At 54.4% G+C, this 27,759-nt stretch overlaps 1 protein-coding gene across 1 annotated transcript in view; it reads left to right on the top strand.

Moving 5' to 3' along the window:
* The first annotated feature begins 338 nt into the window (after positions 1 to 338).
* ZBTB7C (zinc finger and BTB domain containing 7C) overlaps positions 339 to 27,759 on the top strand; it is a 327,045-nt gene continuing 299,624 nt past the window's right edge. Inside the window, exon 1 of the mRNA XM_055129538.1 lies at positions 339 to 564. The gene's annotated coding sequence lies outside the window, so the exon portion shown is untranslated. The remainder of the gene's footprint in view (positions 565 to 27,759) is intronic.

Genomic DNA, 27,759 nt, shown 5'->3' with positions numbered 1-27,759 from the left:
CGAGGGTGGTCCTGCCCGGCGCACACTCCCCCGTACCGCCCCCGCGCCCCGTCTTCGACTGCCCCCCTCCGAGGCGGGCTCCGGGCGCTGGGCGCAGCGCCGCCCCCCTGCCACAGTTACTGTCAAAATAGAAATTAAGCGCAGCCTTGGGGAGGAGGTGGAGGCGCTGCAAGTGCAGTGTGGCAGGGCCGGGAGAGGGCGCGGGCGAGGGGGCGGGCGCGGGGGAGCGGCGACCGCAGACATCCGGGCCCTTGAGCCCAGTGCGCCCCCCGAGCCGGTGGCGCGGGCAGCGGCGCGGGGCGCGGGGCGCGGGGCGCGGGGCGCGGGGCTGACAGCCGCGGCGCGGGAGGCGGGGCGCGAGGAGGGCGGAGGCGCTGGGCTCCGGCGAGGGCGGAGCTGCCCGTGTGCGCCCGCCGCGGTGCTCGCCTCGCACCCGCCCGTCCACAGCCCCGCCACGGGACTCTGACAGCCGCGCGCGGCCCGCGGGGCTCGGGAGCAGCGGCACGAACGGCCCGCCGGGGGCCAGCGCATCGCGGCGCGCGGGGCCGGCGGGGCGCGCCGGAGGTGAGTGTCTTCGCGCGCTGGGGCTGGGCTGCGAGGGGGTCGCGGTCTTCCCCGCACCTCGGCGGGCTCGGGAGGCTCCGGGCGACGCCGCGGCTGGGGCATCGCCGACGCCGCGGGGAGCTGGCGCGGGGCCGTTGCTAGGGAGAGGCCGGCGGTCCGCGCGCCCCGGGGCGCCCGCGGAGGTGGAGGTGCCTCCCGGGCGCGCGGCGGGCAGGAGGCGGGGGGCTGCGGTGGCTATTCAGGGGCTCCGTGCGGCAGCCATGCAACGAGGGGAGGCGGGAGGCGGGCGGGCGGGAGGAGGGGAGAGCCAGCCGAGAGCCAGCCAGCGAGCGGGCGCCGCGCCTCCTGGCTGGCACCGCGGCCCGGAGAGAAGTGGCGCGCGGGGCTGCGAGGCAACTTCTGCGGGCGCGTATGGTCTCGGGCTCGGCGGCGCCTGCGGGCCGGGTGCGGAGCGGGCCCGTCGGCAGCCACAGGTGGTTTCTGCCAAAAGTTTTCCCGCACTCGTGCCAGAAAGGCGCGGGCGCGTTTGGGAAAGCGACGGTTTCCCTGGGACTTTGGCACCCCCCCCTCCTTCGCCCGCGCAACCTCGCGCTATCTTATCTCCAAGACAGGGAAAGGAACGGGGGCGAGTCTGGGATCCTGCACGTCGCGGCGCGACCCCAAGGCTGGGTGGCGGCTGCTGCCCGAGGTGGCGCTCTTGCGGGACTCTGAGCCCCGGTTGCCGTTCAAATTCGGAAGTTGCGGCCAAATGGGCGCACGCACACGCGTCCCCGGTGGCCAGGGCAAGTTAAGCCGAGGCCCAGCAGGGCTCTGTGGTCCGCTTGGGGGCAGCGCGCGGGGTCTCGCCGCAGCCGCTCGCACCCACCGGAGGCGCGCGTCTTTCTGCGTGGCGCGCGCATCTCTTTGCTCCTTTGGAACCAGAAAAGGGCTCCGGCTGCCGAGCTGCCGGGTGATTCGGGCTGCCGGTCTGGGTTCTCGGCTTCGGCTTCGGAGCAGCCAAGGGAAAAAAAGCAGCCGCTCCCGGTCCTCTGAGATCAGCAGAGCCGAGGTGGAGGCTGGTGCGCGGGTCGCAGGGAGGCGGGAACGTGTGTGCAGCACGCGGGGAGCAAGGCGCTCCGCGGGGCGGCTGGGGCCTTTGGGACGCGGGAAGAGGGTGGGAAGGAAGACGTCTTAGTAGAGATGTGCTGTGGGCAGCTCTGGGAGGGAGACAGAGACGCCCGGGGAAGGGGCATTTGTTTCTGTTCCTCGTTGTCCTGGTTGAGTAATCCAATGCAGGGAGGTTAGAACTGCAGGTGCAGGTAGGTGCTGGACTGAAAAAAAAATATTATTCTTGGGGCTGGAGTGATAGCACAGCGGGTAGGGCGTTTGCCTTGCACCCGGCCGACTCAGGTTCGATTCCCAGCATCCCATATGGTCCCCTGAGCACCGCCAGGAGTAATTCCTGAGTGCAGAGCCAGGAGTAACCCCTGTGCAGAGCCAGGTGTGACCCAAAAAAAAAAAAAAAAAAAGCAAAAAATATTATTCTTGGAGCGGGCCTGATTCCGTCTGGGGGTTGCAAGTCCATCTGGAATTCTGAGAGTTGAAAGCATGCTCCTTCCTTCTCCAGCTTCCTGTTCCTCCCCAACCCAGCAAACACCCGAGCAGAAAGCCTGCTCTTGGCTTCCCAGAAGGTCACAGAATTTTGGAGCTGAAAGACGGCCCAGGGCTCATTCCCCAGATGGGCAGACCCAGGCTGCCCAGTGAAAGTGACAGGCCCCACAGTGGCTCGGAGACCTAGACCTGCAAGCAAGGTCGCCTCCAGGCCTGGGTGGGGAGTTCTCTTCCCAAGGCCTTGTCGTCGGAGGCCAGAAAGACCACCCTTCACCCTTCATCCTTCACCCAGGGGAAGGGCCTCTTCTGTTCCCTGCCCTTGGCTGTGAAAGATCAGGCCGTCACTGGGGATTTCAGTCTGCACCACCCCCACTTATCCTGCCCCGTCTTTGCCCCAAATCCCTCAAACTTCTGTTGTAATATAATGTGGCTTGATTAGCCAAGAGGAGCTTGCAGCTTGCCTCGCTGGGAGGCACCCCCTTTCTGCAGGAAGCCAGGGCTCTGCTTTCCTGGTAATTAGGTTTTACAGATTTTTTTTTGAAAGGGAGCCCAATTCTGGATCAATTACACTTGGATATGAATGCTGGGCTGTTGTGGAGACCAAATGAGAAAGATGAGCAATTATCTGGGGGTGTTGGAATAAATGTTGTTATGAGTATTTGACACAGCGATTAGACATCAATGAGTGAGTTTTCAGTAAATGTTTTCTTTTTTTTAAATTCTGTACTTTATTGAGCAAACAAAGTGTCTTAATTAAAAAGAATGGCAAGTTGGCACTCAGATTCTAGCCACTAGCTTTTTACAATTTTGAACCAGTGTGTATGGGCGGGAAGGATTTGAATGATAAACAGAATGATTGTTGGGAAAAACGGCCCCCCCACCCCGTCCCATAATCTAGAACCATTTTCAGTTTTCCCTTTTTGTTTATGAAATGAGAGCATAATACAGAACTTTCCTCTCCAAATCTAAACACTGTTTAAATCTAAGGGTGCTGCTGTATCCTGCGGTGCACACTATCACACCCAGAGCCCTATTTAATAGAAGGGGGGGGATGACTTCATGCCCATCAGTCAGGCATGACTCCTAAAAAATAGTATTTCATACATCTTCCTGCCTTCAAGGGAATGTGGTATCATGCACTCAAGGCTAGAGCAATGTCACTGCAAAAATTTTCTGCTCATCAACAGATAAGAATCCTCGTTCCCTTAGCTGTGCTTGGGGGTGTTCCTGGGAAAAAAAAACACCCAATATCACAGCGAAAATCCACCTGCTGCTTCATGATAGCCTGTGTTGCCTCCCTGACACGCTCAGCTCTTCGGCATCCCGGAGCAGGACACAGTTCAGCTCTTCTTACAAAAGGCAGAAACTGAGTGTGTGTGTGTATGTGTGTGTGTGTGTGTGTGTGTGTGTGTGTGTGTGTGTGTGTGTGTGTGTGTGTTATTCCTATCCCCTTACTATGCAGAGCAGGGTGGCAGAGCCCCCTCCTAGAGTATTGCCAGCTCTGCTTCATCTCCGGCACTGTGGGGGTGAAGGCGGTGCAAAGGTCTGTGGGGATACTGTGATGATTCATGGGAGGCGGCGAGCTGGTCCAGCAGCCCCCCCCCCGCCCGCCCCTGCCCCTAGGGGGTGAGAGGTCCCCTCTCCCTTCCAGGAGGCTGTGGGAACGCGGGAGGAGGCATCAGCTGGGTGGGATCCAGGAGGCTGTGCAGGGCTGAGGGACTCCGGGCTATTTATAACCCCTCCTCTCCTCCTGGGAGGAAGAGACTCAGGGGGCTGGAGCAGCCCCCATGGGGTGCTAGCTGCTCCCTGGGAGGGCTGGGCCACCCCAGCAAGAAACCCACCCACAGGGCAGGCAGAGCGTGGGCAGGACTGCAGGGCGGGGGGCGGGGGGCGGTCTGCAGGGCCTCACTCGGCTTGTCCTGCGCCTGGGATTTCCGGCACGTGGATTTCCTCCCGCCAGACTCTGCCTCTCTCCCTGTCCTATAAAATGGGGCACACCCTAGGTACCCCCGAGGGTGGAACCCCTCCAGGAGGGGGCTGGCAGACCCAGGGTGCAAGTTGGGAAGTTTGAGGGCCTGTAGTCCAGCCCTCTCCCTCCTCCCTTCCCCTGACCCCCCTCCCCTCCTCCCTTCCCCCTCCCTTCCTCCCCTCCCTCTCCTCACACCCACACTCCCTTTGTCTGGAATAAAGTGCTGGACTCCCGCCTGCCTCTCACCACTTTGCTCCCAGAATCGCCTTGTTTGCTCTCTGGAGGGTCAATTGGGGGTCGCCGGAAGTACTCAGGGCACTGTGCTCATCTCTGCCTCCACCCCCGGGTGTGGGGTGAAGACACCCACCAGAGCCGTTTCCGGGGCTCCTAGCAGCTGTTTCCGGGGGTAGTGGGAGGGTCCTGGAGCTCCTGGCCAGGCTGGCCGTGGCACCCGTGCAGGCGCTCTGGCCAGCACAATTGCTCATCTCTTCCACCCGCGGGCTGGGCGCCAGAGGCGAGTGGCTTCCCTGCTGCCCCCAGCCGTGTGGAGGTGAAAAGACAGGGCTCACGGGAGCGGGGATGGGGGCGGCCGGCACCCCGTCATGCGTGTGAGGGACAGAGACAGAGTCCTTTTCTCGTTCTCGGGCATCCTCCAGAGTTGGGGCAGCAAGTGGGCTTCTGGTTAGGAGGCGGGGAGCCCCTCCCTTGTCACCCTGTGCGGGCTTCTTGCCTGCCTCTCAGTGCCCTTCTGCCCCAGGTACCCCACCCTCCAGCTCCTTCTTCTTCTTCGGACCCAGAGGGCTGGTGTGTTTCTTATTTTCGGGGGGAGGAAGAAGCTTCCAGGCAATGCTCAAGGGCCCTCAGGCCCCGCTCAGCGATGCTCGGACCTTGTGGTGCTGGGATTACCCAGGCCACCCCCGCCAGGAGGTGCTAGGGATGGAACTGGGGCCAGCCGCATGCAAGGCAGGTACCTCCACCCCCGTGCTCTCTAGTCCATGGGGTGCTTATCCTGGGCTGTCCTCCTGAGTGTAACGCTGATCCTCTGCCAGCCACCCCCCTGCCCCTGTAGGGGAGGAAACAGAACCCTCTCTGTCTGGATTCCCCCCTGGTCTGATGACATCTCTCCTACGGAGCATAAGCTCAGGTGTGTGTGTGTGTGTGTGTGTGTGTGTGCGTGCGCGCGCCATGCTCTGTCCACACCTCAGCAGTGCCGGGCTGGGGAAACAAGAGACAAGTCTAGCAGCAGACGCCAGGCTTGCTCCAAGAGGGTCTGGCGAGCAGGGGCAGGAAGAGGCACTACCCAGCAGGGCCACGGGCCCGAGAGAGCCGGCTTGGCAGAGGGGCCTCCTTTCAGGGTGATGTTACTTGTGGGGGAGCCCTGGGAGAGGCCCCACTTCCAGCAGGAGAGTTCCTTCAGTGCCGCGATCCTCGAATTTGGCCTCCTGCCTCCTTTCCAGAAAAAACTACACTCAGCAGCAGCAACCCCCTCTAAAATCTGCCTTGTTGGAGTGACCTAACAGAAAGCGTCCCTGGCCCCCATATCCGATCTGACCATTGTCTAGGTGCCCCAGTTGCCCCAGAAGCTACTCCTGCCTCCTCAGGATTGTTCCAGCGCCTTTGATAGAGGTGAAGGGGGGCATCTTCCAGCCCGTTTGGCTCCCCTGTCCCCGCCGGGCTCCCCTTTCCTGCTCTCTGTTTATTTACCTCTTTGGTGAGCCAGACCTCGGAGGCAATGCCATCCTCTCCATCCTCTCCTCCGGAGAGGCAGGAATGCGGTGTTTTTCCACCAGCCCCATTCATTCGCAGCGCCTGGGAACAGCTGTGGACAGCTGGTTGCCAGTGTGGAGGCGGAGGCTGCTCCCGGGGCCAAGGGGCGCGCTCCGCCCGCAGGGGTGGCGAATTTCATTTGTGCTTCACACCCTGCTGATCTCCAAACCCCACTGAAACGGCGCCTGTAAAAACAGATTCATGAGGAAATTAAAAAACTATTAGCATGCCGTTGGCTGCGTCTTTTCTGATTATAAAAGCAATAAGAGGTATGAAGGAAATGTGGAAAAGAAGGAAAGGTGTCACCCTGCAATGAGATAGCCGTCCCGCACACCCTCTTTTGGGTGTATTTCCTTTTGCTCTTCCTCCTTCACTAGCAGACACACATGAGCATATACACACAATGTGCACTTGTTCGCAGACGTGGAACTTGGCTTAAGCCTTATTTTCTGAGGCTTCTTAAGCCTGTGATTTCTCTCGGGGGCTCTGAAGTTGGTGCTCGGGGCCTCTGGGGGTTCTCGGAGACTTGGGGATTCTCCCACTTGTGATTCTCAGCCAACAGGGTGGGGCCAATCTGTCAAGGGCCGGAGACTGTGGCTTGCTCGCTCTGCCATTTTTTTTTCAGTAAATAGAAAGTTTTCTTTCCCTCCCGGGAGCCCGAGCATTCCCACTAGAAATCATTGGAAGCTAGAGTGGTCTGCAGCGTGGTGACTCTCCCCTTCTTGGGCATCTGGTGGCCTTCGTCAGTGCTTCAAGGTCCCTTAGAAGCCAGCCTGGTGGGGGCAGGTATTCCTCAGGAGCCCATCAGACTTTGTCGGACCATCCCGAGAAGGAAAAAGACCCAGTTCCCATCTGCTCTTCGCCTGGACCTAAACCTGAGAGCAGCACTGGGGTCTGCAGAGCTGTGCCAGCATGCTAATGGCGGGTCCCGGATAGTCCTTCCCTAGGTGAGGGGAAACTCCTGGGGGCTGCTGGAATGATGGGGAGTATGCTGGTACCCGGGTGCCGGCTGTTTGCTTGCTCTCCCTCCCCTGCACAACTCTCACAAAGGGCGTGGCAGGCCCAGTAAACCTGGGAAGTCTGATCTGGGGGGTTCTGGGGGGTGCCCGGTGCCCAGGCCATCTGCGATGGTTTTGCCCAACAAATGAGATTCCCACGGAAGGCGAGAGCTTCCTGGAGCCCCCTGGTTGCTGTCAAGGCCTTCTGGGGACTATCTGTCCAAGGAGGCGGGAGGCAGTACCCGGGCTGAAGGGCAAGCAAGGTACTTGGTACCTAGAAGATGTATTTTCCAAGTGTGCAATGGTTAGAATGCTCTTGCCAGGGCCCCAGCACCTTTTTTTTTTCCTTTTTCTTTTCGGATCACACCCAGCAATGCACAGGGGTTACTCCTGGCTCTGCACTCAGGAATTGCTCCTGGCGGTGCTCAGGGGACCATATGGGATGCTGGAAATCGAACCCGGGTTGGCCGTGTGCAGTTCAAATGCCCTACCCGCTGTGCTATTGCTCCAGCCCCAATCCCAGCACCTCTTGACCCCACCCAAGCTTGTGGGGTGCAGGGCAGGAAGGGGTGCCGTGGGAAGCCTTTCTCAACTTAGTGGTTCTGCTGGTGTAGGTGGAACCCTTGGGGGTGCCGGACTCCCCAGTACAGGGAGGAGAGGGGGCCTCAGAGTGGCGAGTGGGGACATTTGCCACCGGGGCTGAGGGGCACAGCCCCCGCCACGCCTGGCAGGAGAGGGCGGCCTGGAACTGGGACTCTCCAGGTATCCAGGCCCTAGTCCCGGGGACAAGGAGGTCTGGGGTCCTCTCCCCCGAGGGCAGGCACCCCCATGCTGTGTATGGGGTGCCCCTGGCCCCGCCGAGGTAAGGGGTGGTGCGTGGGTGTGAGGAAGCCGTGCAGACCCGAGTTTGAGACCGGAGCCCAGTTCTCTGCCTCTCCAGGTTCGACCTTCCTTTTCTGGAAACTGGTGAGCACTGGGGGTCTGAGGGGGTTGGGGCAGGGTGAGACACACAGAGTGCTGGGCCCCCACAGGGTGTTGCTGGCCTGTGGCTGAGCATGAACTTTTGTTCCCGGCCGAGGGAAGGGGGAGAGCGGAGGGACTTGTCCAGAAACAGCCTAGACTGTTTGCTCCCGTTTCTCCTTCTCAAGCCTCTGCAGGGCCCAGGGGCTGCGTCTAGTCCACGGAAGATGACCCTCAGGGGCCACTGCTCCCATGGTGGGGGCCGGGGGAGTCCGGATGTCTCTGGACAGTGCTGGGCTGCCTCCCCCTTCCTCCTGTGGAGGGAGGGCCAGTCACCAAAATCCTCTGAGGCCTCAGTTTACTCCTCAGCCTGGACCCCCATCTCTGGCCACGGGGAACTCAGGACGCCTGGGGAGTGAGGCTGCAGATGGGGAGCTGAGGGACACACCGGCCGGAGCAGCACGGCCCTGGGGAGGGTAACTGGGGTCTGGCCTGGAATTGCAAAGTCCCGTGGCCACCCTTGAAACAGGGAGCTGTGGTGTGGCGGGGAGGGCGCTTGTCTCGCGCCTGGCTGGTCTGGGTTCGATCCTGGGTATGGCACAGGGTTCCCTGGGCCCTGTCATGAGTGACCCTGAGCACAGACCAGGAGTCATCCCTGAGCACTGCTGGGGGAGGCCTACAGAGTAACAAAAACATCAAAAGATACAGATGAAAGAATTTTTCCACATGTGACTTGAATTTTATTTCATTTCTTTCTTTTCTTCTTTATTTTTTTCCACGTTTTGGGTCACACCTGCTGATGCACAGGGGTTCCTCCGGGCTCTGCACTCAGAAATTACTCCTGGAGGTGCTCAGGGGACCATATGGGATGCTGGGGATTAAACTTGGGTTGGCCACGTGCAGGCAAATGGCCTACCCGCTGTGCTATTGCTCCGGCTCCTCTTCTTTTTAAAAATCTAGTCCTAATGAATGACAGTTTTTCATGGTTGGGTTGTGGGCATTCAATACCAATACCAGTACCTCTCTCTGTTTTTTTTTTTCTTTTCATTTTGGGTCACACCCGGTGATGCACAGGGGTTACTCCTGGCTCTGCACTCAGGAATTACTCCTGGCGGTGCAGGGGACCATATGGGATGCTGGGAATTGAATCTGGGTTGGCCACGTGCAAGGCAAATGCTCTACCCGCTGTGCTACTGCTCCAGCCCCCCAATACTAGTCTCTTGTCCACGTCCCACCAATGTCCTCAGTTGCCCTTCTACTGCCCAGCCTCTATGATAGACACTTTTTTTTTTTTGCTTTTTGGGTCACATCTGCCAATGCACAGGAGTTACTCCTGACTCTGCACTCAGGAATTACCCCTGGCAGTGCTCAGGGAACCATATGGGATGCTGGGAATCGAACCCGGGTTGGCCGCATACAGGGCAAACACCCTACCCGCTGTGCTATTGCTCTAGCCGCTATGATAGACACTTTTTAACATTAAACAAATTTAGTTTTAAAAAAGCTTAAAAAATGTAGGCACTGTGGTTAGGTACTATACTGTTGCCAATAGGGTTTCATGCCTAAAACTCCCTTCTCCCAGCACCCCCTCCTCCTGACTGACCACTTCCGTCCACCCTTGTCATACTGTTCTCTTCCCTTTCCTACCTGCCCTCCACCAGCCCCCCACCCCTCCAGTGGCAAGTTCCTACTGAGGACCAGTTTCCAGTCTCATTCCAAGTGCTCATTTATCCATGGGGTACCGTGGGCACCCTGGGCAGGGAGCGAGGGGTGGGGGGGGGTTGTCTCTGCATGGCAGGGAAGCTTTCCCAGGCAAGAGATTTTGTTCTGGCTCGGTGGCTGGCAGGTCAATTGAGTCTGTTCACTCTCTGGGCCTCAGTTTCCCCGTCTGCAAAAATGAGGCTGCGCTGTCTTCCAGACCCCCTCACACCTGCTGCTCTCTGATTCCCAGGGAGCGAAAAGAGGGAGCGGGCTCTCCACTTCCTGGGGTGGGTGTGGGTGGAGGTGGGGACGGCAGAGGGGGTCTGGCCGTGGAGGACGGCAGGACCCCCGGGCTAGGGCTCCACACTGGAAAACACCGTCCAGACAGCTCAGAGAGACGCGGAAGGCCCTTTAAGGACGAGGAGCGCCAGGAAGCTGTGGCGCTGTCAAGCTGGGGCGAGGGACGACGTGGCGACGACGTGGCACGTGTGCAGGAGGCCCAGGTGCAGCCCTGGCCCTGCACGGTCCCCTGAGCACCACCGGGAGTGAGCCCCGAGCACCACCGGGAGAGGCCCAAAGGCAGACGGAGAGGAAAGGAAACTCCGGTGTCGTCGGGATGGGGTTGGGGTGGGCGTGAGCTGTCATGTTTTACAAGTGACATTTTTCATTGTCTTTGAATGCTGAGGCTTGCCCCTTGCTCCCTGCCGCCCCAGATGCCGTGCAGGGCAGCCCCAAGCCAGGGGAGGCCCCATCCGGGAAGCCGTAGGACAGAAATGGAAATCGTTCCGCCCTGTGGTGAATGGGCACTTGGCCTGGCCAGAGAGGAAGTGGGGAGGAGGAGAAGGGCAGCAGGTGGGCCTGGAGGGAAGGGCGTGCCGAGAGGGTATTTTAAGCTCCTGAAGTCAGAGGCCCCAAGGTTGTCCTCCACTGAGGGGGCGCTGGAGGTTTTTATTGCAGTCGTAGACTTTGTGGGGGGGGGTAGAAATTCTGCTTTGAAAGGATCGCCCCTTCTTTTGCAATGAGAGGGGCACTAGCTAGTGTGTTCTCTGAGGACCCCGCTACATAGGAGAGGGCCCAGGTGTCCATTGTGGGTCAGAACACTTCTGTTCACAACTAGGGAAACTGAGGCTCAGAGTGGCCCATCCTACTACTCTCTCAGGTCACTCAGGAAAGGCAGTGTCCAAGTCTGGGGGAGGGGTCACTGTGTCCTGGCTACTCTGTTTCTCCCCGACACTGACCAGTATCTTTAAGTGAGAATTCGGGTTTTGGCCTTTGGACCACACCTGGTGGTGTTCAGGGCTTACTCCTGGCTCTGTGCTTAGGTATTACTCCAGGCAGGACTCGAACACTGTATGGGATGCCGGGGATTGAACCTGGGTGGGCCATACGCAAAGCAAATGCCCTACCCATGGTGCTATCTCTCCCGCCCCAAGTGAGGATTTCTCTTCTAGGTTTGCCCAACGTAGGCTTTTAAGTTTCTTTCCTATGCATTGCTTGCTCAGAGTTTTTAATGCAACATCTTTCTTTCTTTGGTTTCCAGGTGACACCCAGTGGTTCTCAAGGCTCAAGCTCTGGGATCAGTCCCGGGAGGGCTCAGAGTGGGCGTGGGGGGCCCTGTGTGGTGTTGGGGATTGAACCCGGCTTGACCTGGTGCAAGGCAAGCAAGCACCGTAACCCCTGCACTGTCTCTGGCCCCATCATTTTATTTTTTGGAACTGATCAATTTGTACAGGGTTTCCAGTTCAGGAGGGGGTCTGGAGGGGAGCAGGGAGCATCTTTCTCGGTGTTTCCTGAGCTGAGGCAGGTGCCCCCGTTTCTCCCCTGGCCAGCCTGTGTGTAGGCATGGCACGTGCACGCGTGCATTTTCATTGTACTCACTGCTGGAAACCTGTCACAGCGTTGTGTGTCACTTGCCACTTTCCGTGTGACATGGGTCTCAGAGGCATCTTACTCTGCTAAAGCCTTTTCCTCTTTTTTTTCTTGTTTTTGGTGGGTCACACCAGTGATGCTCAGGGGTTTCTCTTGGCTCAGCACTCAGGAATCACTCCTGGCAATGCTCGAGGGGATGCCAGGGAGTGAATCCAGGTAGGCTGCATGCAAGGCAAGCACCCTGCCCACTGTAGTATGGCTCCAGCCTCCAGAACTTCTTCCTTTGTTCTTTTTAATTTAATTAAGTTATTATTATTATTTTTGTTTACAAAGCTGTCCACAATTGGGTTTCGGTCATACAGTGTTCCAACAGCCATCCCCCACCAGTGTATATTTCCCAGCACCGGTGTCCCCAGGTTCCCTCCCATCACCCCCACCCCCCCCCCCCCCGCTCTCTTCCTTTGTCCTTCGTTGCTTCGTGGATGGACACCCTTGCTGGCCAGGCCCTCCCTTGCAGTGGTAGCTGGTGCCCCACAGGTAGCGGCGGTGCCAGCTGCTCCCAACCTTTACCGAGACCATAGCCTTGGCTTTCACCCAGTGATTGTTGGGTGGCGGTGTCTTCCAAGGGATGCTCAGGGCACTTGGCGAGGAGAATCACTCTTGGCTGATTCAGACCTGATGGTTTCGTGCTTAGGTCCAGCAGTGTTGGGGGGCGCGGGGGTATGCCTGGGGTGCTGGGGGGAAGGGATGTGCAGTGCTGGGGGGTTAAACTCAGCTCCCTGACGATGCCAGGGACACCCTCGAGCCCTTTGAGCTCTTTTCATAGCTCCGGTGACTTTTGGGGGAGCCCTTCAAGTGGTGCTTGGGGGTCCTGGACCACTCCTGGTGATACTCGGTCAGCCTGGCTGGTGGTTCAGTGCTAGGGCTCGAGGACGCAGAGCTGCTCAGGCCGTGTCATGCTTGGACCACTGGGGGCCTTCAGGGCCACACCTGGTGGTGGTACAACCCTACTGGTTCCAGAGATTGGACATGCTTCTGACCGAGCCATGCCCTGCGCTAAATTCCCGGTACCAAGAGATATATTTGTTTTGTTTTGGGGGCCACACCTGGGAATACTCAGGTCTTACTTCTGCCTCTTTGCTCAGGGAATCATTCTTGGCAGTGCTCAGGGGACCCTATGGGATGCCAGGGATCGAACCTGGGTTGGCTGCACGCAAGGCGAGTGCCCTACCCAGTGTACTTTCTCTCCAGCCCCCATTTATATATATATATATATTTTAATGCAAGAAATCCTTGTGTTTTCAGAATATAGACGAATAGGAAGCCTTCTAACAATCAGCTCGTAGATTTATTGTTCCCAAGATGCTCCAAAGAATATAATTGCTTAATTATGTAAGGATTAAGACTAGAGAAAGCGTGTGCGTGGAACTCTGGAAAGTGAAGTCTGCCGTTGACATCTGCTTGTCCATTCACGTTTCTTGAGTTCCCACGAAGTGCCGGACCCCTGGGTCTGGGCCAGGCCATGGGTGAGGGTCCCAGAGAGGAAAGGGCCGGCAGAGGTGCTGGCGCAGAGTGGCAGAGGGTGACTGAGAAGAGCCGGAACAGGCAGCCCTGGGCGGGGGGGGGGGCGGCCAGTAGAAGTCTCAGCTCGGGCACCGAGCCCTCGGCCTTGGGGTGGGGGTGCTGCGTGTCAGGGTGGGGGCTGAGCAGTTGGGTACAGGCTGCACCATTTTCTGGCCTCCGCTCCCGGCTCTCTGCTTCGTCCCCCTCAGCTGCCTCTCTCCATCACTGCCGTCCGCAGGGCCCTCCCGGGGGGCAGCAGCTGGGGGCCCGGCTCAGCTGGGGCGACTCTGCGTGACCACAGGGCTTTGGAACCGTCCTCGTGTCCAGGAAACAGGGCTGACAGCGAGGCTCTCACTCAGCAGACTGGTGGTCAGGGGGAGAAACTTGCCCCTTCGTGTCCAAGGAGACCCTCCTGAGCTGGGCTGCTGCAGGGGCGCCGGCAGCCCTCTCGCACACCTGCTTCCCAGGGTGGCTGCCCCGACCTGGGCGCCCCACCTTCCTAGGGGCGGGGGATATCCTCCATGACCGGGGATCTACATCCGTGCTTCAAAGGAACAACTTGGAGTTGCCCATGAGTTGCGGATGGTCTGTTTCTGAGACCCTAGGGGGCATTGTGTGTGGGTCTGGTGGGAGGGGGCTGGGGTCCCGTGGAGAACTCAGGGCCCCTTTGGCCCTGGGCTGAGGTCTGCAGGTCAGACCGAGGCCGCAGGCCTGGTTTGGCCTCAAACTGTGGATACAGTCAGGTTGGCCAGATGGCAATGCACCTCAGCCGCAGCTGGAGCTAGCCGTGGACACACGATGAGGGAGGAGAAAGCTGTGTGTGTGTGTGTGTGTGTGTGTGTGTTTGTCAGTAGGTGCAGAGCTGGTGCGGGTGTGTGTGTGTGGGGGGGTGTATGTGTGTGGGTGTGTGTGTTCAGCAGGATGCACCATTTGAGGGGAACCCAGAAAGGGAGCATGATAGGGGATGAGGACAGCTGTGGCCATAAAGTAGGTGCTGATCTGGCGCGGTGTGTGTGTGTGTGTGTGTGTGTGTGTGTTCCCTTCATTCTGGCAGCTGTGTGTCCTGCAGTGAGGTGTGATTGTTCCGCTGGGCGGGTGAGGGGCTCAGGAGGGTGTGTGTGTTGGGGATTCTTGCTGATGTTGATGCAGGAGGGACCCAGCTCCCGTGTCAGAGCCCAGACTCTCCCCACTGCACCCGTGTGGACGCGGAGGTGTGTGTGGGGGCTTCTGGAAGATGGATGGAGGCAGATCGCAGGCCACGCCGTCTCCCCTTCCTCTCCCGCTCTCTCCCGGCTGCTGGCCTGGCTGAGCCGCGGATGGCGGCACTCTGGAGACAACCAGAGAGCACAGGGCGGGCCCCGCCACCCGGCACCTGTCTAGAACCTTAACTTTCACTGTGGGAGCAACCCGGGACGGCTTGCACCCTTCCCTCAGTGCCCTGTCTCTTAGGGGGCTGCTGATGGGTTGTGTGGGCTCTGCACACACTTGGCGGTGCTCCCCTCCTGGGCTAGGGGCGGGAGAGGCCGCGAGCTTGGCCGTGGGGCGGGCGGTGCTGGAGCTGGAACTTGGGGTGGGGGTGGCTGTGCTTGCAGGCAGGTGCTTTCCCACGAGCCAGCCCAGCCCCCTCCTCCCCCACCCCAGGTGGGTTTTATTCATTGACCAGTGGGTGTTTCTTTTTCGATGGCCTTTTAGGGAATGATTGCCCTGAGGTAAAAAAAAAAATAAATTGCCACTCCGGGCAAAAGGGGTATCCAGTCACTAAAATAAGGCACTAGGACACCCCAGGGGGTTGTGCCCACGGTGCGCAATATTGTGGACTGTGCGTCAGCTTGAGAGTGGAATGACCTGCTAACAGCCGCTGTGATGGCTCACGGTGAGGGAGAGAATTCCTCTGTGTGTGATGGGGGGGGGTCCATGGCCTGGGGCAGGGGAGAGCCCGAGAACCTGTGATGTTCAGGCGGTGGGAGGGGCCCAAGAGAGTTAAGGACCCCATCCCCAGGCCTAAACTTGCATAGGCTTTTCCTGAGGATTTGGACCCCTGTTTGTCATTCTGGGCTTCTCTGTGCCAGCACCAACTTCCCAACCCCTTAGGTAACCCTGGAGAAACTCCCTGTTGTTTTCCTGTCTTTAGCACTTGGCCTCAGGGTTGTTTTTTTGGGGGGGTCGTCATACCCAGAGATGCACAGGGGTTACTCCTGGCTCTGCACTCAGGAATTACTCCTGGCAGTGCTCAGGGGGACCATATGGGATGCCGGGGATAGAACCCAGGTCGACTGCGTGCAAGGCAGATGCCGTACCCTCTGTACTATCACTCCGGCCCAGGCCTTGGGGTCTTTGTTCATGAAATCGGGCCACTGGGAATCCCCCCAGCAAGGGGTCTGCTGGCTGAGACGTCAGGGCAGGGCAAGGCTTGCCGTGTCAGTTTTAGCTCGGCTGTTTGACCCGTCATTACCTCCGATCTCAGGTCATTTCCCAGAACGCAGATTCGGAGCTTGGAGGGTGGTGTGGCTGCGGGCAGGGGCCCAGTGCTGCCCTCTGCCCCTCCTCGAAGCTTCGACTCCCTGCAGTCCTTGGAAGCCTCCCTCACCGCTTGGCTGGGCGGCAGCAGGAGGAGAAGGGTGGGAGAGGGAGCCCTGGGCCAGGAGCACTGTTCTGCGGGCTAGCACCAGCTCTGCTGCTTTCCCGGCCATTCTGGGACAAGCCCTGACGGGCTGATGGAGCCTCGGCACGGAGCCCCACCGAGGCGTAGAAGTTACGAAGAGCCATTGTTGAGCGGAAGCTTTTCTTCTCCCGTCCTCACTCTTTCCAAGACCCTGTGTTTCTACAGAGCTGACTCAGCAGCCTTCCTTTCGGGGGATTTGTCACCTCTCGGAGGACTCCAGGTCTGACGGAGCCCGGCCACAAAAGGGAGCAGCGCTGTGCGGGGACTCTGGCAGGCCACGGGCTACCTGGGCAACCCAGTTCACTTGCCTGCCTGGTGGACAGTCACTTTCTCACGAAGGGAAATTGTCCTGTTTCCTGGGAAACCACGGGACCTTCCCATTAGCCCGAGTGGGCAGGTGTTTGCATGAACACACACACACACACACACACACACACACACACACACACGCACATCGATCTCAACCTCCCTCCCTCTCCCCTCCTTCAGTGGGTCCTGGGTGAGGATCCCCACTGTGTCCCTGTCCCAGGGCCCCAGGCCCAGCAGAGGTTATTGACTGTCACTTGTCTTCATCATTCGCACGCTCAGGAGGCAGGTGTGCCTCGTTCCTTTGTTGTCACTTGGGAGCCGCAGAAAGCCCTCTCCGCTCCCCCCTTCCGCCCCCCCTTTCTGTCGTGTGTGTCTGTGCTCTCCCCCGTCCTTCCCCCCCCCCCCACAGCGCATTAAGAGTCTGTTCATTCCTGGGACGTGTGTGAGATCCCGGCTCCTGTCAGGAGAATTTATGTGTGGTTTTAGAGGGGATAATCGACCAGTTAGTATGTGCGCGCCGATTTTATACACATCCGCGTCGCCGTTTACAGCCCGCATTATAACATCTTCGGTCTCTGCCAAGATGTGTATTTCTTAGCCCCGTGTATTTGCGTATTATGGGTTCATAATTTCCCATTGCTGTAAAGATCTCTGCAGAAAAATGTAGTCTCTGTACTCTGATGTTCTAAATCTTCCTGTAGTCGTGGGACCTAACTAATTTTTGGCCTCCGCTAATGTACCAGTCCTGTGTTTCTTTCACACAGACTCACAAGCTTGCCCACTCAGACACATGTGCACACACATGGACTTATTCATACACACATTCACACACATACATACTCACTCTCACATATTCATACACCTATACTCATACGCCCACACGCATACAACACATGCGCATGCTCACATACACACACTAACACACACTGTCACGCACTCACGCTCTCACACTCAGGCCTCGGACTTTGTTTCTGAAGCGATTTCGGGAGCGGCCGCTGTGTCTCATTGCCACCTTCCCAAACTTCATTCCCTTTACTAAGTAGGTTGTGGGTGCGGCACAATGAATTATGGTCTTTTTACAGATGATTAAAAAGAAACGATGGATCAAAATCAGCAAGCCCTGTGCGTCTGCCGTGTCCCTGGTTGGGTCCCACTCACTCTGCCCCTCCCCCTCCCCAGCTCTGGCTGCCGCCACCCCGCTCTGGTTCCAGGAGCTCCCCAACAAGGCCACGAGCTCTTCCGGCTAATAGTGCCATGAAGTCCAGCTGCCCACACCCACCCTCGAATCAGTCACCGGAGATGCGGCAGTTGGCAGCCCTCAATTTGACCCAACCAAACAGAGCAGCAGAGGAAGAAAAGAAACTTCTTAGGTACCGTCCAGGTCTGGCCGGTACAGGGCACCTGGAATTTGAAAACGGTATCATGGAGATTTTCTCTGTGAAGTTCAAAAATAAACGTAAAAAGATGCCAGGCTGAAGCCACTTCCGCAGAGCAGAGCCGTGCAGGCCTTTAAGTGGGTGGGTGCAGTGGAATTGCCCCCACTGAAAGGACCCGGGGAAGCGGCCCGGTTGCTTCCTCATTATGTTTTTTTCTGATGTGCTACCTAGCCAGAGAGATGATGTGAAGCCCCTGGAGACTGGGGACCACAAGGTCCTTTTGTGTAAGGGAGGGTCCTGGGTCATTTTCCTGAAGTTGCTGACCTTGGCGTGCTTATGGACACCCTAGAACTGCCCTTTGTGACTGAGCTTTTCTTAGGAGTATTCACGTGTTTTGGTGTGTGTGTGTGTGTGTGTGTGTTTGCGCCTGTGTGTATGCTTCATGCACACACATAAATACACACACACACACACATCTGGAAGCTAAAGCTGCCTGGATCAAAACCCCAAAAGGAGTATCATCTTTTTTTCCCTTTTTTCTTTTGGGTGTGAATTACATCCGGTGTTGCTCAGGGCTGACTCCTGGCTCTGTGCTCAGGAATCACTCCTGGCAGAGCTGGGAATCAGAGAGAGTTCTGGGGAGGACCTTGGGTTGGCACCATGCAAGGCAAGCACCCTACCTGCTGTACTATCACTCCAGCCCCTAATGTCTTTTTTTTTTAGTTTATTATTTTTATTAGTGAATCACCATGAGGGTACAGTTACAGATTTACACATTTTCATGCTTGTGTTTCCGTCATACAATGTTCGAGAACCCATCCCTCCCCTGTTTTATGAGCCCATGACTGCTTTGTAAATGTCTGAATCTATCTCTGGACTCCCGCTCTCCCTCAGGGAACCGTATTGGTGCCGGGAAAAAGAGCTGTGGGGGTGTTGTTAGAAGGGAAAGGCAGGTTCGAGTGATAGTTCAGCAGGCAGGGCGCTGGCCTTGCATATGGCCAATGCGGGTTCGATCCCTGGCATCCCATAGGGTCCCCTGAGCACTGCCAGGAGTGATTCCTGAGTGCAGAGCCAGGAGTAACCCCTGAGCATTGCTGGGTGTGGCTCCAAAGCAAAGCAAAACACACACACAAAAGGGAAAGGATTCCTCTCGGTACTGCGTTCTCTCATCTTCCCATTCCTGCCGCAGGGAGCCAGGTGGGACAAAGTGTGGGGGTACAGCAGCCCATGTTGGGGATCGTACGTGGGGCCAGGACTTCTCCTGATTCCACTGGGCACCATCCCGCAGGTGGGGCTCCGTGGAGCTGGGACAATAACGCTTCCTCCCCGGGCATTAACAGTTCACAAGAGCCAAGGTATTGTCACATCAAAAGCACATTCATTAGCACATTTGGCCCAAGCCATTTCCTGTCCTCAGCAACAGATGTGCTGATGAGGCCCTCCGAGGTCGTCCGGGCCAGCCCACGGCACACACGGCACCACGGATAGTTCCTGCCGCTGAAACGTCTGGTCCAGGCACTCTCACTGCTCAGCGGTAAAGCCGGGGCCACAGCCTGCTTTCCCGGCTGTTCAGGCCGGTGGCATGGGTTTCTTGGTGCTCTGCCTCAGTTGCTCAGCAGGGGCAGTGGGCAGTGCCAAAGGCACCCACGAACACCCCTGGCCTTGCAGGGTTCCCGTGTCTGGCTCTCTTGCCTGCTCACTCTTGCACCTATAAAGCACTGTTGTGGGGTCACCACACTCCCCCACCTGCCGGGTAGGTAGCTCCCTTCATGCAACCCTGGGTCGGAGAGGAAGTGAGAACCCCTTTCCTTAGCCCTTTGCTCTGGACCGTTGACAGCACCTCACAGCCGCAAGCTAGGAAGGAGCTAGAGAAGAAGCGTGGCATTTTCTTGTGCTTGGATTATTTTAGACCGCCTTGCCTCTGCCGGCGTGGGCCTGTGTGTTAAAGTTCTGAGTGATAGCACGGTGGGGAGGGTGCTTGCCTTTCACGAGGCCAACCTAGGTTCAATCCCCGGCACCTCATTTAGACTCTGGAGCCTTCCAGGAATGATCCCTAAGCATACAGGAGAAGTAAGCCCTGAGCACTGCTGCCTGGGTCCCCTCCTACCAAAAAAAAAAAATTCTAAGGAACTGTATTCTGGAATGAAAAAGAGCATTTCATTGGGTGCCAGAGTGGGAGGACGGGATAGCAAGGTGGGGGGTCCTGTAGATGGTCGAGGACTATGAGCACCTGTGAGGTGAATGGGTGGGTCAGCTTGCTCTTGGGGGAGTGTCCAAAGGTGTGGAGACACACACAGTGGTGCGTGCCAGTTTACCCCAGTTAGGGTCGTGTGCAGCCTTAGTGGGGAGGGAAGAGCTGCAGAGCAGAACCCTGCTCCCGTGCTGTTGGGTGGAACTGGGTAAATCGTTATGTTGACTAATTTAACGGCAACTTTTATTCTCTGATAGAATATAGAGGGGACTGAATAGCAGCTGAAAACCCAGTGGACCGGACATTACACTCTGCATTGTAACAGGTTATATATGTGCATTTCTTACACACCTAACTAAAGCTGTGTATAAAAAACAAGCAGAACAACCCACGTGGCTAAGCCCTCATGGCTGACACTCGGCGTAGAAGAAGTCTCGGGAATCCGTGGCTGTAGGAAGTTGAGTGTGCTCCTTGAGATTTGGGGGCCTTTGTTTTCCTTGTCGAGGGGGGTCATGATCTAGTGTATGGGGTCCTTGGGAGGAAAGGCCAGCCTGTAGGCAGAGTATAGCCCAGGACCTCGGCCAGGAGGGCCGCTCTGGTACGCCCTGGCACCCTATTCTGGATCAGCCCCTCCCAACCCTCCTCACCTAGGGTTTGCCTCGTGGGGATGGAGCCTTGTAAGGGTTTGGTGAGCCAGTCCACTCGCGTCACTTTATAGATGAGGCAATGGAAAGGTGGCAGGTGTCAGCCACACACTAGTTCTTAGTAGAGCATATGTATGTGTGTGTGCACGTGCGTGTGCATGTGCATGTGCATATGTGAATATATGTGAGGGTGTGTGCATGTGCATGCATGCGTCTGTGTTTGCATTACAATCTTCAATAATCAAGTGATTAGAAGGTGACTTCCAGTTGCTACCTCTCAAACAGTAACTAGGCATGCCATGGAGGGCCATTTACTTTGCATGCGTTTGTTTTTTTTTTACTCTTTGTTACTGTTTGTGATTTCTGCATCCTGTCCTTTAATATTGGCTATATGTTTACAAGACAATTTAAAATTAGAAAACCTCTGTTTAAAGGGAAAACAATTCTGTAGAGAGTCTTCATGCATGTGTGTGTTTGTGCATGTGTGTGTGTGAATGTATGCATGCATGTGTGTGCATGTGTGAGTGTGTTTGTGTGTGCGTATGTGTGTATGCACACATATGTGTGTGCACATGTTCAGGTCTGCGGCTGTCTTGCTAAGCAGCTTTCTTCTCTCTGTTTGTCTTACACATCTGACCCTGTGTCATATGAAGGGCCCGAGAAAGGGGCCTTTGTCAGGTGCAAGAGTCTTGGTGCAGGAAAGGAAGTGAGTGGCTGTTGTTCCTCCATCCAGCTGCTACCTGCCGAATACCATGCAGTGCCTGGTGTTCCCTGTGTGGAGGCTCTCAGGAGACGAGCATGTGGAGGGCAGAGCCAAGGCCTCCAGTCTGGGGTGGGGGGATGCTGGCGGGGCTTGGAACTCATCCTAGCCAGGAAGTTGCTGGAAGGTTTTAAGCAGGCGAGTGATATGGGGATTGCATTTTTTTTGGGGGGTCACATTTGGTGCCAGGGATTGGACGTGGAGCTCCCACCTGCAGACATGCACTGCAGCCCTTTGAGCCACCTCCATGTCTCAAGGCTACAATTTTAATATCACTGCCATGGCCAGAGAGATAGTGCAGTGGGCAGGGCACTTGACCTGCACACAACAGACCTGGGTTCAGTCCCAGGGACCCCATGCCTCGCCAGGAGTGATTCCCGAACACGGAGTCAGGAATAAGCCCTGAGCACTGCTGGGATAGCCACAAACAAAAGCAAAAGAAACACATTAAAGAAATAATTTAAAAGCAATTGTTTAAAATTCCAATTTTTATTGAAAATATTGATATTATTTTTTGGTTTGGGGGTAGACCTGGTAGAGCATCTCCCGACTCTGGATTTGGGGGTTATATCCTTCCTGTACATAGGGACCATGAAGTTCTGGGGATCTAACCTCAGCCTCCTGCACGCGAAGCACATGCTCAGCCCTTCGAACCCTCTCTCCAGCCCGAATTACACTCTCAAAAGTAATTAAATCACAGCCACTTAAATAATTACGATCTTCAATAATCAAGTCATTAAAATGTGACTTCCAGTTGCTACCACTCAAACAGTAACTGGGCATGACGTGGAGGGCCATTTACTTTGTGTGCTTTTTTTTAAATTGCTCTTTGTCACTATTTGTGATTTTTGCATCTTGTCCTTTAATATTGGGGATATGTTTACAAGACAATTTGAAATTAGGAAATCTCTGTTTAAAGGAAAAACAATTCTGCAGAGAGTTTGTATTGTACTTTGGGAAAACGATCAAAATAAATTGCTCAGCCAAAAGAGATACTTTTTGGGGGTGGTATTCCATTTGCATAAAAATGAATCTAGGTGTAGAAAAAAGTCTGGGACCATGGGTATTAAAATACTATCAGGATGGAAAGTTTCTTGTCTTAAGAAATGAGTATTTTCTCATTTTCCTAGTCTGAATGTAGATTTTTTTTTAAGTTAGGAAAAATAATTCTTGATTTTAATTAAAAAGGAAAAGCCGTGGTGCCTTTGGCCACCGCCAGGCTGTGTGTTAATAAGCTCCCGCTTCTGTGAGTCCCGGCATCATTAATATCAGCGCGAGCCTCGCTCGACGCCCTAAAAATAGGCTCCCTTGGCAGCGCGCAGGGAGCGTCGGCCCCCGCTGACGTGGAGAAGGAGCCGAGGGGGGCTGCGAGGAGCCGGTTCATTCAGCTCGAGGAGCATCCGCTGCCTCTGCGGGCGCTGACTCCAGGCTCCGGGAGGGCGCTGGTCTCTCGCCTCCCCAGCCACGCTGCGTGACGCAGGCCTGCAGCCTCTGGGCCCAGCGTGTTCTCCGTGCACCCGAGGCTGTGAGCCCCCTCAGGAGCGCATCTGTAGTTTTAGTTTTCGTGGGAATCCTGAGAGGCCAGAAAACAGTGTATGAGGGGTCAAGGGTCCCCACCGCCCAGTAGGACGTGCTGAGCACGGGGGCGGTGTCACATCTTCCCATCAGCCGCCCGGGCCTTCTCCACTCGCCGGTCCATGGCCCGTCCCCAGGTGGAACAGGCCCACAGACCTCCCACCCCGCACACCACACACCACACACACACCCCACACTGTACACCCCCTGGCACTCTGCACTCATACACACCACATTATACCCACTCCCTGCACACGTCACACACACGCACCTCTCACACCCCAACACATAACACATTGCACACATACCCCTCACACCACACTGTACACACACCACACCACACTGCACAAACTCACCACACACACGTACACACAGCACGCACTGTAGACACCATGTGCTTTGCACATACACTACACCATACCACACTCATCACACTGCACACACATCACAAGGACGTTACTTTGTATACACATAACATACACCACACACACACACCGTAATGCATACCAGACACACCACAGACACCACATATACCATACATAACACACTGCACACACAGCACAACATTTTTCACAGGTACACTACACTGCAGCACTGCACACACACACACACACACCATACACATACCACACACATCGTACCGAATATCCAGCACATCACATGGTGTGAATCCAAATATCACACGCTGCACATGCACATGTTAAACTGCACACACATACCACACGAGGTTCACACATCACACACCGCATGCACACCACACATCACACACTGCACACACACCACAAATACCACACACAACACATTGTGTGGCACACAAGGTCCACACATAGCACACTGCACGCATACTACACATCACACACATAGTACACGCACCACATTGCATGCACACAAGGTCTACACATACCATACTGCATGCACACCACACATCACACACTGCACTCACACCACAAATACCACATACACCACACTGCATGTGTACCACACTGCATGCACACACAATACCCACCACACATATGTACCACACAAACATACCACACTCACACATGCCACACACGCAGAGCAGGTGAAAGGCCTTGAGCATCCCTCAGTGGTGAATGACGAGGGTGATTTTGCAGAGCAGCCCGTCAGCGGACCTGCTGCCCCAGCCGTAGCTTGTGTGCTCACCCAGCTCCCAGGCAGCTGTTCAGAAGGGTGATGACTAAGGCAGGGCTGTGTCCAAGAGAAACTTGGTCCAAATAAAGTCTGGAGGCAGAGGAGGCAAGAGTTCTGGGAACACCGAGAACGCACCACTTGAACTCTGTGAAAGAACATGTTTTTCAGTGCCGACATGCCACTAAACGTCCTTTGATCCCATCTTGTTCCCCATCAGCCACGCCGATTACTTCCGCAGAAATGGACAGAGCTGCCCAGGACTCGCCCTCCCGCTCAGTGTCTGTGGCGGTGCTGTTTGTTGGTCTAAATGAAGTGAGATATTTTTAAACACTCGCTAAAGCCGGCTTCGTGCTTGGGGTTTCCCAGATAGAAGAGAAACAAGTTACGCGCTCCGCCGTGCTTCCCCAACACTGCCGTGAGACCCGTCACTCTGCGGAGAGGCACCCTCTGCTCTCTTCTGCATTCCCCGGGGACCGTCGTCTCCACCCCAGCACGGGTGTCTCACCTCAGCAACTGCATGTCTCATCACCCAGCGTCTGGTCACCCTCCACCACCAGCCTGCCCGCCCCCTTCCCTGCTGCGACCTGCTGTTCTGCTGTCAGAGCGACCGAAGGGTATGCTTTTGTTTTTTAAAAAACATCCCATAAATGTATGAGATTCCCCAGCACGGCCTTATTTCACAGCGCATAATCCCTTTAAAGTCTATCCAGCCGTGCAGTTGCAGACGGCACAGTCTCTCCCACGGCTGGGCGTGTGCCATGACACATATGCCTGGTTTTCTCTACCCAGTCACTTGTCAGTGGGCACTTGACTTCTCTCCCCATACAGGCTGTTGTGAACGTGCTACCGGGATCAGAGGTGTGATTCGTGTTTCTATGGCAAAGGCTCCAAAGTTGAATGGCTGAGATATAGTCTTTAATGATTTGAGTTTAATTTATTTTCTCTACTTATGTGAAAGTTAACTTTGAGCTTACGTGACAGAAAAAAAAATTTCAACCAGAAAACTCGAAATATGGAAAAGCAAAATTTTCATGTTACTTTGTTGCTCTGACACACAAGGAAAGTGTGCTTTGCTTTGACAAAATTTATTAAATATTTATTGTGGGGTCAAAATGGTTATAATAGCATTAGCATTTGATGTACAAAGTCACTGCGTTCCCCATCATGGAACTGCCCCAATATCCCCCAGCAAATTCCTTATTCCCCTTCTGTTCTGCCTATTCAATCTACCTCTTTCCCCACTGCTTAATAATCTCAGTTCTGCAGTTGAAGGTCAAGAGCTTGTCATCGGTTGATAGTCTATTCTCTTCTTTTGATTCTTTCCATGCCACAGATGAGTGAGGTCATCCAAAATGGTTTTATTCCCTCTGCCTTATTTCACTTAACACGGCACTCTCCACTTTGATCCAAGTTGCACAAATCTGCAAGAGTACATTTTTTTTTGGCTTTTTGGGTCACACCCAGCAATGTACTGGGGTTATTCCTGGCTCATGCACTCAGGAATTACCCCTGGCGGTGCTCAGGGGACCTATGGGATGCTGGGAATCGAACCTGGGTCGGCTGCGTGCAAGGCAAACACCCTACCCGCTGTGCTATTGGGTAGGGTAGCACAGCCTCAAGAGTACATCTTTTTAAGAGAAAATCATTGCACATATCCTATTGTGTCTCTATGCCACAGCTTCTTTGTCCATTTACCTGTTGTTGTTTATTTTTATATCCTAGCTATTGCAATGAACATAGGTGTACATATTTCTTTTTTGAGTTAATGCTTTTGTGTTTCTGGAATAGGTACCAGAAGTGAAGTCACTGGGTCATATGGAAGCTCTACTCTTACTTTTTTTTTCGAGAAATCTCCAAACTGTTTCCTAGGAGACATTTGATTCTGAGCCACACCTGGCGGTGCTCAGGGCTTACTCCTGGCTCTGTGCTCAGGGGGACTGTAGTTGGCCACATGCAGGGTGTATGCCCTCCCCACTGTCTTATTGCTCCAGTCCCCTCCATACTGTTTTGCACAAAGGCCAAACCAGATGCTATTTCTATGAACAGTGATTGAAACTTCTTTTTCACCACCTCCCTGCCAACACTGGTTATTCCCAATATTTTCCCAATATTTTTTGACTTTTCATATAATTTTAGGTTTTGTTTGGGGGTGCTCTTTTTTGGGGGGATGCACCACTGGGTCTTATTCATGGTTCTACACTCAGGGATAACTCCTGTTAGGCCCTGGGGAGTGTGTGGGGCACCAGGAATTGAACCGGGCTGGTGTGTGCAAGGCAAGCATATTACCTGCTAGGCTATCTCTCTAGGCCTGAGGAGAGTTCTATTTTTGTGGAGAATTCCATTGGTACCTCCTAAAAGGAATTGCATTGAATCTGTGTATTGATTTAGATAGAAAGGCCATTTTGACACTATTGATTCATCCAACTCATGACCATAGAATGTCATGGAATTACTTTGTGTCTTTAGTTTCTTCAGTAGTGACTTACAATGCTGGTGTACTTGTCCTTAATTATTTGGTTAAATTTAGCCCTCTGTATTTTATTTATTTATTTTTTGGATCACACCCGGTGATTCACAGGGGTTACTCCTGGCTCATGTACTCAGGAATTACTCCTGGCGGTGCTCGGGGGAACTATGGGATGCTGGGAATCGACCTGGGTCAATCGTGTGCAAGGCAAACACCCTACCCGCTGTGCTATTGCTCCAGCCCCTGTTTCATTCTTTTTTGAGGTGATCACAAATGATATATTTTCTTCCTTTCTCTTTCTTCTGGTGTACTCATAGAAGCAAAACAAAATTGTAAAATATTAATTTTATATTCTTAAACTTTAGCATGTTTATTGTTTCTAACAAGTTTTGATGAGGTCTTTAGAGTTGCATTTGGATGGAATGCCCCATTGATATTTATGTCCATCTGTTTGCATGTATCATTTAAAACCAATAATTCCTTTTTGATTTGCTCTCCAGAGGATCTCTTCTTTGATGCATGTGGGTTGTTAAAGTAGCCTACTCTTATTTATTTAAAGTGCCCTACTGCTGTCTCATAATATTGCTGTTACTTGTGTGTTAGTTTGTAGGTCTTTTAAAATTTTTTATATGTATTTTGGTTTTCCTATGTTTGGTGCATGTGAATTGATGATGGGTTAGCTCTTTTATCATCCTATAATATCAATCATTTTTTATTACCGTATTTGCTTTAGAGTTTAATTTGTTTTATGAGTGTAGCAGTACCAACTTCCTTTTATTTCTTTTTTTTTTTCTTTTTGGGCCACACCTGGCGATATACAGGGGTTACTCCTGGCTCTGCACTCAGGAATTACTCCTGGCAGTGCTCAGGGGACCATATGGGATTCTGGGAATTGAACTCGGGTCAGCCGCGTGCAAGGCAAAAGCCCTACCCACTGTGCTATTGCTCCAGCCCCCCAACTTCCTTTTCAATTTTATTTGCATGGCATGTGTTTTCTTAGTCCCTTCAGCTTCAATCTGTAAGTATTCTTGCCCCTGAGGTGAGTCTTTAGTATGCAGTGTATTAAAAAGATATTTAAAAATGTAATTCATTTACTCTGTCATTTTTCTTCCCTAGTGCCAGGGATAAAACTGGGGGCCTCACACATGTGAAATGTGCACTCTACTACTGAATCACATTTATAACCAAATTATAAGTTTGAACTGGTGGGATTCAAGTTGGCAGCTAAATGCAGGACTCTGCAGCTTGGAAAACCACAAGCAAAAGATTCTGGTACTTTGAATCAGTTGTGTCTTTGATGCAGAGTTTAGTCTATTTACATATTCGTTGCCATTTATTTGATATGCATATATTCATTGCCGTTTTTCTTGTTGATTTGGAGTTGTATTTTAGTTATTTTTCTGTTTCCCCTTTCTTTTCTTCCCTTGAGGCTGGTTGTTTTTCATTAGCGATGTTTTTAAGTTTTACCTTTTCCATTTTTGGCATGTGATTGAACTGCAGGTTTTTGATTTGTGGTCACTGTATTAGATATTAGATATTAGTCTTAGATCTTATGCACATACATTGATCTGTATTGAGCCACTTGTATTTGAACACATTCCTGCATTTCTATACATTATCTATGTTATATATTTTGTTGACT

Source organism: Sorex araneus, chromosome 2 (genome assembly GCF_027595985.1).
Source record: "Sorex araneus isolate mSorAra2 chromosome 2, mSorAra2.pri, whole genome shotgun sequence".
NCBI lineage: Eukaryota > Metazoa > Chordata > Mammalia > Eulipotyphla > Soricidae > Sorex > Sorex araneus.
This window is presented reverse-complemented; position numbering and strand designations above follow the sequence as displayed.